General features: G+C 39.5%; 1 pseudogene; it reads left to right on the forward strand.

The window, feature by feature from the left end:
• Positions 1-5890: 5890 nt before the first annotated feature.
• Positions 5891-6414, forward strand: LOC150011982 (small ribosomal subunit protein uS15 pseudogene; annotated as a pseudogene).
• Positions 6415-12961: the final 6547 nt, after the last annotated feature.

Below are 12961 nucleotides of genomic sequence, written 5' to 3' on the forward strand. Positions count from 1 at the left end.
CACCGATGTGCTGCTAGTTAGAACACAAGGTAGGTTTATAGAAAATACCATGACGTTTTGGAACGTGGGGGCTTCATATTCAGCATTAAGGACTTAGTGTCTGTGCTGTGCGAGGCAGGTATTGAGGAACTACGAATGTTGAATCCTATGCTAAAATTCCGTTAAAAAAAAAAAAAAAGCAAGATTAAATCTTAGCTCTCAAACACTGATTTCAAGGACCCTACTGCCTGTTGGGGAAAATAGAATATACAAGTCAGGATAAGGCCTTGTTAAGGAAAATTACCCAAAACATGGAAATAAGACAAAGTGGGGAGATGATCTTTCAGTCCATGCTGGAATAGGTTTAACCTGGTCGCCCAAGAATTATTCTCTAGGAGAAGGTATCTGTGACTTTATAATATGAGTAGAGTTCAGATATTGTGAATTTACTTGTAGATTTCTGACGGAAAAGCTAACCTCAAAGTTACTTTTATTGCTCTGTGTGACAATCAGTTTTGTTTAATCTACAACCTTATTCTAATTACTTTTACTTTTTATGCCTATAAATACCTACTTAAATGCTCTGGAACCAGCTTTACCATCTTACTGGTTCCGTCAATGAGTTAAATGTTTGGCTTAACAACTTTATATTTGTGGGAGAGTAATGTTTTAAATTTTTTTGAAAATTCTACTTTGATACTTCATAGAGGTGACAGCAGAAATGAATGGAGTAGTAAATTCCAGGCAGGGATCTTCGTAGATGAAGAGATAGAAACAAGTATATCTAAGTCAGGAGCTGGAAAACTTTCTGTAAAGGGGCAGGTATTTCAGCATAAAATCAATGATAGAAAATATCTAAATAAATAAAAGCTGTGTTAAAAAACAACTAAGAATGCTGACATTTAAATTTATGTTCACGTCACAAAGTATTCTTTCTAAACCTTAAAAATGCAAAAATAATCCTTACCAAGAAGGCCATACAAAAATTGCAGCCTTCTGGATTTGGTCTACAGGCTGTAATTTGCAACCCCCCGGCCTAGGTAGTCCAAAGTGCAGGGGAATAATTCAAGATAAAGTTTCAAAGGTTGATTGCAACCAAATAATGGTGGCAATGAATGTCAGGCTAATTGTTTTCAGTTTACTGCTCTGACAATGGTAGGCTGTTGAAGTTTTTTTGAAGAGGAGTAAAACTTGTATTCTAGAAAGATTAATTTGATAACAACATTTAAGATGAACTGAAAATGAAGGAACTAAATTGAAGATCGAATTTAGAAGACCGCAACTCTAAATAGTAACTGGTAATTTCCCTTATCTAAAGAGGTGCTGTGGGAAAAACTGCCTTTCACACAAGAAATTTTTAAAAATTCAGACCCATTGCATCCTAATTCATAGTTTATCACTTGTGTTGGACACATTTCAAGGGATATCATGTTAGTGTAACTCTGGAAATGACTTCTCACCCAGAAGTTTCACCAATACTGTAATTTGTAATAAGGTTTATCCATGCCTTTGCATGTTATCTCAACCATTAGGTGGGAACCCAAATTGTACCAGGTTTTTTTTTCTTTTTCAGATTCACTAAGCATGTTTCAAGTAGGGGGCCAAATCTGGATTCAAACATCTAGAGTTAGTGTCAGGACTTTTGGAAGAGAAACTGGCAACCTGAATTGGCAGAAAATCAGCAAATACTTGGCAAGTGTTAGATACCATTTCACAAGTTTAATCCTGACAGTCTCCTAGGAGGAAAAAAAATTCCCAGGCCAATTTTTTAAGTTAGTTAAGGGAATGCAGAAACAATTACTCAATTCTTACTGCAGCATCCACCTTCTCCCTGATATTTTTCTGAGGACTGAATTTAAAAGTATCCATAATCACTAATATCAAAAGAGAACTTTATTGATTGACATGAGCAATTTTATAAAGTTTTTAAAAAGATTTATTGATTTACTTTTTTGGAGAGAGGGGAAGGGAGGGAGAAAGAGAGGGAGAGAAACATCAATCAGTTGCCACTTGCATGCCCCCAACTGGGGACCTGGCCTGCAACCCATGCATGTGCCCTGACCAGGAGTCAAACTGGTGACACTTTGGTTCACAGGCCGGCACTTAACCACTGAGCCACACCAGCCAGGGCTACAAAGTTTTAAAATTATAACAGATGAGAACAGTCTAGTTTTATGAGGGGTTTTCTAATAATAGAACTTAGGGGTTATTAATTTTGTATTTGTAAGGCAAAGGAAAAGAAGGGGTGAAGTAGTGATCTATTTTAGGTATAGAGAATAAGAAATAGATCATGAAGTTTAAGGGCAACATGACCTAGTTATAAACATCACATATAGCAAGTTAAATTTGTTTTGTGATGTCATTATCTTCCCCACAATTTAGAAGCATGCACCACACCCTCTCACACTCTGGTTTGACAGTAATAGAAAGGGTTAAAATGCCTGTGTCTTGTATTGAGCTTTTTCATAGTCTGAATTTTGCTACTAGTCTCTGTGGACTGACAAAAGCGTAAACAGCTCTAAGTGGATGAAGAGGCTTTAAAAAAGTTAATTTTATCTTTTTAAATGAAATATATTGAAATCTAAAAGTGGTCTAACCCAAACATCAACTTACAGTATATATCATACATATATACACATGGAATTCATGTTATAGAAAATAAGACTATACAGAGAGTGATATATGCTTACTTCTATAATCTCTGGGATCAGAAGAAATCAGTAAAGTTTTTAAAATTTCATTGTCTTCATGAAAGAGAATGTATTACAGTTCTTGAGTAACTCTGCAGTAAGTAAATATTTCATTGAGCTCTTTCCATTGTATGTTGCAGGAAGTGACCAAAAGAAGGTTGTATACACATTCAGAGATTACATTAACACCATTTTATTCACCACCTTGCAGGATAGCTTAGTATAGAATGGGATAATGGAGAGACATAGGATTAGTTTAAAAGTTAAGGGGCCTTCTTTTTATGTGATTTTTAAAAAGTTGTTCACCAGACCTCTTTAACGCTCCCTTTTCTAGGAAATAAGGGCTATGTAATATTATTGGGGGGAAATAAGGGGAGACCAAGTGCTAAGAGATTAATTTAAAATATATATTTGATACTGCTGAACAACATTGTTCCTGACCTCCAGGAATTGTCTTATAGAAAAAGTAAAAAAGTAAATAGATAAATTATAATGTATTGCAATAAGTACTGTATTAGAACTATAAACAGAGTACTGTGGGAACAGCAACCTGGAGAACTAAGAGGAGTCTGGGAAAGCATCAAAGAGGGGTAATGATAAAGAGCTGAGTTTCTAAGGCTGAATGAATTTTTCCCAGGCAATGGTGAAAAGCAAAAAAGGCTGTTCCAGGCAGAAAATACAGAAAATATAAAGCAGAGGCAATGGAATTTTCAGGAATCTGTGTATAGTACATTGTGACTGATGCTTAGGAGAGACTAAATAAAGGAGAGTAGTGAAAGAGAAGGCTGGAGAGGTGAGTTCAGGCCAGATAGTTCAGGCGTTATATGCCTGATTAAGGGAGACTGAATTTACTGTAATTCTATTGCCAACACAGAGAAGTTTTTAATGAGACTGATGCTATATGTGGGTGGATAAGTTTCTTGAGCATAGAGACTGGTATCATATTTGTCTGTGTTTCCAGTGCCAGACACATAGTAGTTGCTAAAAAAAGTGTTTATGGAATTGATTTGCCATCTGGAGTGGAGAAAGACTGCAGATAGACCAACTGTGGTAGTTTAGGCAGTAGCTGTGGGAGTAAATAGAAAAGCTAACCTAGAATTTTGATGAATTTCTGACCTTGAAAACCAGTTAGAAAAGGGAGATGACGTAAGTAGGTTTGTAGTTTGGGAGACTGGATGAAATGTGACACCATTAGCTGAGACTGAAAAGGGCATGGAGGAGGAAAGGGATAAGTTAATATTATGTGTATTTAAAAGTAGTTGAAGGTAGGGTTTCATTTTTAAGGCTTGTTTAGGAATGAGGATATGGGATAAGTGAGAGAACAAAGTTTGGCATGAGGCAGAAGAGGATAAAAGCTAGAAGAAAGAAGGCTTAAGAAGTGGGAAGGGGATGAAAGGAAGTCTGAGAGCTTTTAAACTAGTATATAAATAGGTTTTAAACTCCTTTACATACAGAAAAACACAAGGCTTGACTTTTCTTGTTATTTATTTATTTAAAAGAAGGGAGAGGGAAACATTGATTTGTTGTTCCACTTATTTATGCATTCATTGGTTGCTTGTTTCTTGTATGTGACCTGACCAGGGATCAAACCCACAACCTTGGCGTATCAGGATGATGCCTTAACCAACTTAGCTACCCAGCCAGGGCAAGGCTTAGCTTTAAGGAGGCTCTCTTGTATTCTAATTCTGAAATGTTACAGTTTTGGATTTGTGCAGTGGACTGAAGGTTTTTGTTCCCCCCAAATTCATGTGTTGAAATTCTAACCCCCAGTGTGATGGTACTAATAAGTATGGCCTTTGGGAAGTAATTAGGTCATGAGGGTGGATCCTTCATAAGCGGGATTAGTTCCCTTATAGGAAGGACTCCAGAAAAGACTTTTTCCCCCACTTTCAACTATGGGAAGATACAGTAAAAACTCAGCAGTCTGCAAACAGGATGAGGGCTTTCAGCAGAACCCAGCCATGTTGGTACCTGATCTCACACTTAAAATGCGAAGATATTGAAGGAATATTAAAATCACCAAGAACTCAGATAATTGTGCCTGGGGAGTGCTAGAGAGCCAGGACCTAAAATTTAAAGGAATGAATAGAAATAACCTAGAGGAAGAGGCAATAAATTACAAGAAAAACTAGTGTGTGGTTATAATCAGCAACATATAATTTTAAAGGACAATGTCCCTGGCTGGTATGGTTCAGTGGATTGAGCGCCAGCCTGTGAACAGAAAAGTTGCCAGTTCAGTTCCTGGTCAGGGCGCATGCCTGGGTTGTGAGCCATGTCCCTGGTTGGAGGTGTGTGAGAGGCAACTGGTGTTCTCTCGCCCATTAATGTTTCACTCCCTCTCTCCCTTCCTTCCCCTCTCTCTAAAAAGAAGTAAAACCTTTTTAAAACAAATTAAATGCAAAAATAGTGCAGGGCTATCCTCTTCCTTGCTGAAATTGAGGACAACATCCCTACTTGCCATTTAAAAATTGTGAAGTATAGTTCTGGCTGGTGTGGCTCAGTGGACTGAGCACCAGCCTGCGAACCAAAAGGCCACCAGTTCGATTCCCTGTCGGCATATGCCTGGGTTGTGGGCAGGTCACCATTTGGGAATGTGCAAGAGGCAACCAATTGATGTTTCTCTCACCGATGTTTCCCTCACTTCCTCCCTCCCTTCCCCCCTCTCTGAAAATAAAATAAATTATTTGAAAAAATAAAAATTGTGAAGTACATACATATTTGCAGTCTGGAAAAGGTATGGAGAGTCTAAGATAACATCAGAAATCCAGGCTTTTAAGTTTTCCACTCCTCCATCCCCAGGACCCTTGTTTTTATGGTCTAGGATAGCTATTGGAGTTCTGGCCATCGCATTCATGGTCCAGGCAGGATAGAGGATCGGAGGAAAAGAGTGGATATGCCAGCAATCTTTCAAATCAGTCTGCCAAAAGCTACCATATAACCTTTCTACTTGCATTTTATTGGCAAGAATTTATGTGGATTCATCTAGCTGCAAGGGAGACTGGGAAAATGGGAGTATTTAATTCAGGTGATTATGTGCCAAAGTAAAATTAAGACTATGATTTAGGAAGATAGGTGTTAGGAGAGGTAGTCAACAGTCTCTACTTCAGGCACGATCACATATCATACTATTTTTAAAAGGGGGGGGAGTGCAATCTCAGAAACTTAAGAAATTGCTTACAAGGGGTAGCTGGAAAAGGGGTAAAAGAGGAGAATGGGCTCTTTTCGTTGTCTGTTCTCCGCCATCATGGGTCGCATGCACGCTCCTGGGAAGGGCCTGTCCCAGTCGGCTCTGCCCTACCGCCGCAGCGTCCCCACCTGGCTGAAATTGACGTCTGACGACGTAAAGGAGCAGATCTACAAACTGGCCAAGAAGGGCCTGACTCCCTCACAAATCGGTGTGATCCTCAGAGACTCACATGGTGTTGCACAAGTGCGTTTTGTGACAGGCAATAAAATCTTGAGAATTCTTAAGTCCAAAGGACTTGCTCCTGATCTTCCTGAGAATCTCTACCATTTAATTAAGAAAGCTGTTGCTGTTCGAAAGCATCTTGAGAGGAACAGAAAGGACAAGGATGCTAAATTCCGTCTGATTCTGATTGAGAGCCGTATTCACCGGTTGGCTCGATATTATAAGACCAAACGAGTCCTCCCTCCCAATTGGAAATACGAGTCATCCACAGCCTCTGCCCTGGTTGCATAAAATGTCTGTACTCAAGCAATAAAACCATTGTTTAACTAGAAAAAAAAAAAAAATGGGAATGGGTAGTATGGAGGAGGGTAGATTTAACACTTCTTTGAGAACACCTTTCATTATAAAACTGTAGTAATGTTTCACATGTCCTTCACATTCCCCAAAATGATTCAAAGCAATGAGAATGTAGAGGGATTGCAAAAGTGGAATACAAACAGTAACCAATGAACCTAACTATATTGTAAATAAATAACAATCCCACAACTTCTGGTCAAGATGGTGGTCTAGGTAAACATGGTCCTCTCCTCCTCCCACAACCACATCAGAGTTACAACTAAGTTACAGAACATCATTCAGAAGAACCAGAAATCTGGTTGAGTGGAAAGTGCTACAAATAGGGAATTAAAGAAGAAGCCACATTGAAACTGGTAGGAGGGTGGAAATGTGGAATAGGCTGGTCCCACACCCATGTTCCATTTGTGGCAGATAAAAATTGGGATGGATATCTCAGCTGCATAGGTGCCCCCTGAGGAGTGAGGAGTGTCAGCCCCATACTAGGCCCCTCAGCCCAGGGTTCCATTGCAAGGAGAAGTCCCCAGAACTTTCTGGTTGTAAAAACCAGCAGGGATTGAGGCTGAGGGAAATGGAGGGCTTTTGGAATCTTACACAGTTACTCTTAAAGGCCTACACATGGACTTACTCAGAATCATTCCAAGTTCCAGAATTGGGGCGGCATCTCGAAAGGCACCAGAGACATATTGGGAGGAACTTATATGTCTGGGATCAGAGTGAGAGTTGGGGGTGCGGGAGTGGAAGGAGAGCTTTCTCCTAGTGAGAAGTGCCGGTAAAGGCCATTGTTCCTTTGATGAGCCCTACCCCACAGAATCGACAGGTGGGTGCCATATCTGAGACTCCATTAACCTGGCTCACAACTGTTTGCCCTGCCCTGGTGGTTCCCTGAGGCTCCACTCAACCCAACTTTCAAGCCCAGCCAAACTATTTCCAGTGGCTTTCCCATATGAATGGCCTGTCTTGGTTCATGCTTCAGATTTTCCTAAAATCTCTCAAGCATCATCTGGCCTCAGCATGCCCTGTACCTTTTGCTAAGTGGCCCCAGGCCCAGCACAAGCAGCAGCATCTGCAGGTTGCTTTGTAGCTTATGCGGGTGCCCTCAGGCTGACCTTGGCCTGTACCGCCCAAGAGGCCTCATAACCAGCATGCACAGTAGAGGGCTTCATACCACGTTGAAGCACCACCACCCAACAACCTCCACAAACGACACACTCAAGGGATAGATTCAGTGGGCACCAGAGCCCTGCTGAAGTAAATCTTGCTCTGTGTGGTGGGCCCCTGCACAGCTGATTCTCCACTGTGTTCGCAGACATTCCTTGCAACTGATTGGCCTGGGGGTAAATCCTTCCCATTGTGTCCAACAGCAATCAAGACTCAACTACAAGAGGAGGGTATACATAGCCCACATGGGGTGGGGGCACACTTTGAGTGCCCAGCTTGGGTGATTGAGGAGGATGTGCCACTGGACCCTACAGAACACACACTACATAAGGCCCCTGTAGCAAGCCCAGGAGACGTAGTAGCTCTACCTAATTCATAGAAATACACACAGGGAGGCTGCTGAAATAAGGAGACAAATATCCCTAATGAAAACAGAACAAAACTCCAGAAAAGGAACTAAACAAAACGGAGACAAGGTATCTCTTAGATGCAGAATTCAAAACACTGGTTATAAGGATGCTCAATGAACTTAGAACTTCAACAGCATGAAAAAAGGACCAGTCAGAAATGAAGAATACAGTATTGAAATTAAGAATGTTGATAGGTAGTCAACAGTAGAGTAGATGAAGCTGAGAATCAAATCAGTGATTTGGAATATAGTTATACTTTGGTATTCATCAGCTTCAGAACTTATCAAACCCTGTATTTGTCACAATTTGATGAGAAAAAATGTTTTAGCACTTGGCGCTTTCTCACCACTTGCCATCCCTCTCTCATGATGAAAGAGGTTGACACGTCAGTTTCATGGTAGTTCGCGAATAGTTTTGTACTCATCTGTTTTGGCACTCGTCACGAGTTCCGGAAAGAACTGATGATGAGTACTGAGGTACCACTGTATAAGGAAGCAAAAAAAAACAAACCCAAAAACCTAAACAAACAAACAAAAATAAAACACCCAATCAGAACAGAAAAAAGAAAAAAGAATCCAAAAAAATGAGGATAGTGTAAAGAGCCTTCGGGCAACTTCATGCATACCAACATTCACATCATGTGACTGCTGGAAGGAAAAGAGGGCAAGGCCTTGAAAGACCATTTGAAAAAATGATGACAGAAAACTTCTCTAACTTGGTGAAGGAAATAGACATATAAGTCCCAGGAAGCGAATGCAGAGAGTAGCAAACAAGATGAACCCAAAGAGGCCCACCCCAAGACACATCATAATTAAAATGCCAAAGTTAAAGTGGCTGGTGTGGCTCAGTGGGTTAAGTGCTGGCCTGCAAACCAAAGGGTCGCCAGTTCAATTCCCAGTTAGGGCATGTGCCTGGATTGTGGGCCAGGTTCCCAGTTGGGGGTGTATGAAAGGTAAGCACACATTGATGATTCTCTCTCTCTTTTTCTTTCTCCCCCTCTGCAGACAAGAAAGGACTGGCAAGAAATATTCAAAGTGAAGAAAACAAGGACCTATAACCAAGATTACTCTATTCAGCAAAGCTATCATTTAGAACGGAGGGGCAGATTAAGTGCTTCCCAGACAAGGTAAAGCTAAAGGATTTCATCATCACCAAACCCTTATTATACGAAATGTTAAAGGGAAACATTTAAGAAAAAGAAGAAGATCAAAACTATGAACAGTAAAATGACAAGGAACTCACAACTATGAACAGGTGAATCCAAAAAAACAAAAACAAACTAAGCAAACAACTTGAACAGGAACAGAACCATAGATAGGGAGATCAGATGAAGAGTTATCAGTGGGGAGGGGGAAGGAGGAGGATGGGGGAAAAGGTGCAGGGACCAAGAAGCATAGCTTGGTAGGTACAAAATAGACAGGGAGATATTAAGAATAGTAAAGTAAATGGAGAAGCAAAAAAACCTATATCCATGTCCCATGGACATGAACTAAGATTGGGGGAGTGGGGGGAGGGAAGGTAGGTACTGGGAAGAGGGGGGGCAAATAGGAATAAATTGGGACAACTGTAATAGCATAATCAATAAAATATACTTAAAAAAAGGAAATGTATACTTTGCATAAAATTTTATTAAATAAAGATCTAAGTTGAAAAAAACAACAAAGGAGGGAAAGAAACATGAACAATAAAATGGCAATAAATACATATATATCAACAATTGAATCTAAAACACAAAATAAATGAACAAGCAGAACAGAAACTGACTTATAGATACAGAGAACATTTTTACAGTTACCAGATGGGAGAGAGCTTGGGGAGATGGGTGACAAAAGTGAAGGGACTGAGAAGTACAAATTTCTTGTTACAGAATAGTCATGGGGATGTAAAGTACAGCATAAAGATTATAGTTAATAATATTCTAATAAATATGTATGGTGTCAGATGGGTGCAAGATTTATCAGAATGACCACTTAGTAAATTATGATATGTCTAATCACTGGGGTGTACACCTGAAACTAATCATGTATGTCAACTGTAATTGAAAAATTTAAAAAGGATTTTAAAAATCACACTCAAAGAATGATGAAAACTACTGTAAGTAACTTTAGAAAATGGTATCTTGTCTGGATACTGCAAGGTGAAAGACAAAGATAACCATTGGGTTGGCCAAAAAGTATGTTCGGTTTTTTTCCATCTGCTGGCTCTAGTAGTGTTTAGTTGTCTTTAACATCATTCAAAAACAATTTTGTTACATTGTATTGTGACAGCTGTGAGATCAGTGTGCATTTATCAAAACTGGTGAATTTTTGTGTAGCCATCTTAATATTGAAGATGGAGAAAATAAGCAACATTTTTGGCATATTATGCTTTATTTTTTCAAGAAAGGTAAAAAATGCAACTGAAACACACACAAAAATAAACTTGTGCAGTACATGGAGAAGGTGCTGTGACTGACTGAATGTGTCAAAAATGGTTTGTGAAGTTTTGTGCTGGAGATTTCTCTCTGAACAATGCTCCATGATTGGGTAGACCAGTTGAAGTTGATAGTGATCAAATCAAGACATTGAGATCAATCAACATTATACCATGCAAGAGATAGCGGACATATTCAAAACAACTAAATCAAGCATTGAAAATCATTTACACCAGCTTGCTTGTTAATCGCTTTGATGTTTGGGTTCCACATAAGTTAAGTGAAAAAAACCTTCTTGACCATACTTCTGCATGCAATTCTCTACTTAATGTAATGAAAACATTCTATTTATATAAACAAATTGTGATAGGCAATGAAAAGTGGATTCTTTACAATAATGGGGAACAGACAAGATCGTGGGGCAAGCAAAATGAACCACCACTAACCACACCAAAGGAAGGTCTTCATTCAAAAACGGTGATACTGTGTCTAAGGTGAGACTGGAAGGGAGTCCTCTATTATGACCTCCTTCCAGAAAACCAAATGATTAATTCCAAGTACTGCTCCCAATTACACCAACTGAAAGCAGCACTTGATGAAAAGCATCTGGAATTAGTCAACAGAAAACACATAATCTTTTATCAGAATAATGCAAAACTGCATGTTTCTTTGATGACCAGGCAAAAACTGTTTCAGCTTGTCTGGGAAGTTCTGATTCATCTGCCGTATTCACCCGATATTGCACCTTTGGATTTCCATTTATTTTGATCTTTACAGAATTCTCTTAGTGGGAAGTTTTCAATTCCCTGGAAGACTGCAAAAGGCACCTGGAACAGTACTTTGCTCAAAAAGATAAAAAGATTTGGGAAGATGGAATTATGAAGTTGCCTGAGAGATGGCAGCAAGTAGTGGAACAAAATGGTGAATATGTTATTAAATGAAGTTATTGGTGAAAATGAAAAATGTGTCTTTTGTTTGTACTTTAAAACTGAATGAACGTTTTGGCCAATCCAATATATGGATTCTATAATATAATTAGTAAACATATCTCCCACAGATATGAGTTAGCAATTCTGACACTACTTTATGTGTATACTAGAACTGAATACGTAAAAAAATATTGTTTAAAAAGAAAAATGAAATTTGTGAAGTCTACTTTGGCTTTCATCTCTAAGGAAGTGTCCTCCTTTAAGCCCAGGATGAACCTTCTGTGTTCTTTTAAATTTTTTTCATTTTTTAAGTTGAATTTATTGGGGTGACAATACTTAAAACCATGCAGGTTTTGGCCCTCACCAGGTGGCTCACTTGGTTAGAATATCGCCTGGATACGCCAAGGTTGTGCATTTGATCCCCAGTCAGGACACATGCAAGAATCAGCCAATGAATGCATAAAGAAGTGGGATAACAAATCCATGTCTCACATGCTCTCTCCTCTCTCTCTCCACTCTCTCTCCCCTCTCTCCCCCTTCCTCTTTCTCTAAAATTAATTCAAGAAGTTAAGCAGCTCTCTCTCTGAAGCACTCCTGCATCTTTCTTCATCCCCCTTCTCCCAGGTGCGTTTTCCTTGCCTGTCTGTCCTAAGGAGCCCTTCTTTTGCCTTTGTAACTTGTCTCCTGAGACCGTTTCCTCTACTGCACACTTATTCTACCTCTGTGACTTTCCATTTTTTATTCATTTACCTTTAGAGAGAGGGGAAGGGAGGGAGACAGAGAGGGAGAGAAACAGCAATGTGCTAGAGGTATATCAATTGGTTGCTTCCTGCATATCCCAATCCAGGGACCTGGCCTGCAGCCATGTGCCCTGACTGGGAGTCAAAACAGCAACCTTTCCATTTGCAGGCTGGTGCTCAGTCCACTGAGCCACACCAGCCAGGGCTCTGTGACTTTCTAAATAAACTTGCTCTTACAGTTTGAAAAAATTAAAAACAATATAGGTTTTCAAGTGTACAACTCTATAATACATCACCTACACACTGCATCATGCACGGAAAACCCAAAGTCAAGTATCTTCCCACCACCATTTATCTCCCCTTTGCCCCTTTGTCCTCTTCTACTTCCCCCCACCCCCCTTTCCATCTAGCAATCACCATAATGTTGTCTGTGCCTGTTTTTTTCCTTAATCCTTTCATCCAGCACCCTTACCCCCTCCCCTTTGACAGCTGTCAGTCTGTTCTCTGTATCTATGGGTCTGTTTCTATTTTGTTTGTTAGCACCACATATAAGTGAAATCATTTGGTATTTGTTTTTCTCAGACTGGCTCATTTCACTTAGCATTATGCTCTCCACATCTATCCATAGTGTTGTACAAGGTAAGACTTCCTTCTTTTTTTTTTTTTTTTTTTTTACAGCCTATTAGTATTCCATTCTGTAAATGTACCACAGCTTTTTTATTCACTCTTCTACTGATGGGCACTTGGGTTGTTTCCAAATCTTGGCTATTGCAAATAATGCTGCAATGAACCTAAGGGTGCATATATTCTTTCGAATTAATGTTTTGAGTTTCATCGGATTATATTCCCAGAAGTGGAATCACTGGGTCATAAGGC

Source organism: Furipterus horrens, unplaced genomic scaffold (genome assembly GCF_987537825.1).
Source record: "Furipterus horrens unplaced genomic scaffold, mFurHor1.1.pri manual_scaffold_4, whole genome shotgun sequence".
In the NCBI taxonomy this organism is placed as follows: domain Eukaryota; kingdom Metazoa; phylum Chordata; class Mammalia; order Chiroptera; family Furipteridae; genus Furipterus; species Furipterus horrens.